At 39.8% G+C, this 3,247-nt stretch overlaps 1 pseudogene; it reads right to left on the minus strand.

The window, feature by feature from the left end:
* Nucleotides 1-868: 868 nt before the first annotated feature.
* On the minus strand, nt 869-1,558 carry LOC138173573 (dnaJ homolog subfamily B member 4 pseudogene; annotated as a pseudogene).
* Nucleotides 1,559-3,247: the final 1,689 nt, after the last annotated feature.

Genomic DNA, 3,247 nt, shown 5'->3' on the forward strand with positions numbered 1-3,247 from the left:
TCTTCTTTTTGTTCCTTGATGCTCTAACTCCCTGAGACTTCTATGACAATTGACACAGACTCTTCTGTTTCAATTAAATGCAATGTGTTTACTGAGCATCTTCTCTGTGCTCAGCACTCTTGCTAGTTGATCTTGGAGGTGGGGCTAGGGCATGGAAGAAAGTATTTTGAATCCTTATGAAGGCTAAAAAAACCCCCAATATAGAGGCAAGGCTCTAAGTCGGATTAATGAGAGAATAACACTAGGGAACATATGATTATGGTATACGTCCAAAGAAATTGATACAGACAGTAAATGTTATGAAAGTTAGGAGATGGGAGAGAAACCTGTAGGTTGGACTAGATAAGCAGGCATCACAGAAGAGTCAGAATCTAAGAAGAAGAACACAAGTCTTTGATTGCTTCAGATGTTTGAGTATAATGTACAGTATGAGTAATAAACAAAGTCAATTAGAGACTTTAAGACAAAAAGCAAATATAATCTGATAAAAACAAATTGGGGTCCACTAGTGCAGTGGTTTCAAATTGTGGTCAAGGGATTCCTGGGGGTCCTTGAAACTGTTTCAGGATATCCATGTATTTTCTTTTTTTTTACTTGAATATTTGAGTACTTTATTAGCAATATATACATTAGCTTCACAAAACAACTAAATCTTACACGTAAGCAAAATTGTGAATGAAATTTCTGGTTAAGAAGAAAATAAAATACAGTAAGTGATTTTCCTCTCCATATTTAACTGAAAATTCCCTTTTGTCCTTTATTTGACCCTCTCTATTCATGCATATCATTGAACCTTCACGGCATTCACCCCACTTTGTCTATGATATGTCTATTCAATGCCTTGCCAAAACCCTGGTAACTGAGTGCGTCATCCTCCTGGGAGATCAGAAGATAACTTCTGAAGGACTTCTTTGGATGCTGAAGACAGGGTTTCTGGGAAGTTCGCCTCAAATTCTATGAGCAGATCACACAGCTGGTCAGGGATTTTTGGAAAGGGCAGTCCATAGCCTATAATTCTCCTCATTCCAGGTTTCACAGCTTCATTTATGGACATCGGGATGGTTCTTCCTTTGATTGTGGGGACATTGATGGAGCAGCCACACAAGGCCCCCCCAAACTGATTCAGACAGGATAGAGAATATTTGATCCATCCCTCTTAAATTGTGTGTGCTCTTTATCTTTAATGACAAAAACAGTATCTGCTGGAATACTATTGGGCATTTCATCTCCTTCCCTTGGAAAAGTGATTTTTGTTCCTTCTTTCCATTGTTTTTTTATTTCAATGCTGAGAATTTTGTCCTCCAAACACTTCTCCCATCAGGGTTCAGCCTTTTTTTGGGAAATCTTCATCCGTTTGGTACAACCACTATACATTTCTTCAAGTGATACTTTAAGTTTATGGATAACTGGGGGTTCTTAACTGGGTCGGTATGAACCCAGAGTTCCTCTCCCTGGGACACCCCTTCATGCTGAAATCAAAGGCATTAAAAAGACCTCCATCTACTTCCATTTCTTCAGCATCTCTACTGTTAGCCATTCATCTACCAAAGAAGACTTCAAAAGGAATGGTAAGAGAATATCTCCCAGACCTTACCAAGTTTATATAATTAGGCCCGATCAATCCACCTGCCATGATAGTGAAAGAACTTGTGGGTGTAGCTGCTGAATCATTGCTAATCATCTTTGAAAAACTCCCTTTGAAAAAAGAGAGGTGCCAAAGAGAGAGAAGCTATCAAAGATGGTCCATCACACTATAGAAAATTGAGCATAATATTCCTACTGTGGTTGAGTCAGGAGAAGGCATGATGGTTCTAACTCAGGACCTTCCTGAAGTGCCAGAACAGAGGCCGGGCAGTGGTGGCATTATGAGTCAAAGATCAAAGTTTGAGGGAAATTGGGTAAGTCAGAGAAATAGCTTAGAATAGTGGTTGACTCACAGTAGACATTTAAAAATGTTTATTGATTGATTTATATACTATCTATTCCCTTCTGATTCACTACTTGAATCTTCATTTCAACTCTTTTGATTTGGGTTTATTAATAAAACCCAAGTAAAAACATTCCCAAGTCTCTTAGTTTGTACTTGCTTTGGTCCAAATTCAGATCAATTAATCAATTAATGTTTATCAAACACTTACTGCATACCAGGCAATATAATAAGTGCTGAGTATATTTAAGGCAAAACGTAAGAGTAAGGATTTCTACCTCAACTCCAATATGATCACAAAAGGCATAGATTTCCCCTATACTAGAGTCCCTCTATCATGTCACTCAACCCTGTTTGCCTCAGTTTCTCCTCTGTAGACTATGCTGACGAGGGGCATGGCAAGCCACTCCAGGCTCTTTTTCAAGAAAACCTAAAATGACTTTAATGGGGTCATAAAGAGTCAGACTTGACTGAAACAACTGAACAATAATTCAATCTAAGGTGAAAATTAGGTGCACACAAGTCCTCAGTGCGGGAGGAGTGTAGTGCTTTGGTCCTTGGATAAAACTGTGTGTGCCACATATGAAATGTATTGTTGCTGGTTGGAGAGCATGTCATTCCCTATGGAACTATTGACATGGCAGAAAGCCAGTCTGAGACTTTGATCATTCCAACAGCTGACCATTCCTTGGCGATCAAGGAAATAGTCCTTGAGGGGAGGAGGATCAAGATTTTTTCCCTCCTCCCATCCACCAGGGGATGACTTTGTGAATTCCAAAGGATTGGAAGATGTTGATGCCCATTAGCGTTTGTCACAGTACCCACTGGAACTGGTAGCACAGTTCTTAGAGCAGCAGTGGCTGCATTTGCATGAGCAGAAGAGACTACACCAAGGACAAATTAGACACACTGTGGAAAGGCTGCTGATGGAGTCTCCAAGGGCCCTGACATTTGGCGCCTAAATAGGGAGCTTTCTGAGGACTCTGTGAAGGAAGAAAAGGGCTTCCAGTAACGAAGAGCTTTGGATTTACTTTTTGTTCACAGGTGTTCTCTAAACTTGATCCCACTTTCCCCAAAGAACTTTGTATATAAAAGGGAGAGTACACCCTAGTTTGGGATAATGTTTCTGTAACAACTATTCTGCCTACACTTGTTTAGTAAATATTCTTTCTCAAAGCTAATTAAGTCTTGCACATAATTAAGGAGGGAACTACCAGTGAAAGCTCACAAAAGGTGGTGCTAGAAGCAGTTCTCAGTTATCACTAGAACCCTGAGGTGAGTAGTCAGCCTACCAATGCCAATTCACATTAAGGAAATAGG

This window comes from Petaurus breviceps, unplaced genomic scaffold, assembly GCF_028583685.1.
Source record: "Petaurus breviceps papuanus isolate PSGF00001 unplaced genomic scaffold, PetGlider_PUasm1.0 129, whole genome shotgun sequence".
Classification (NCBI taxonomy): domain Eukaryota; kingdom Metazoa; phylum Chordata; class Mammalia; order Diprotodontia; family Petauridae; genus Petaurus; species Petaurus breviceps.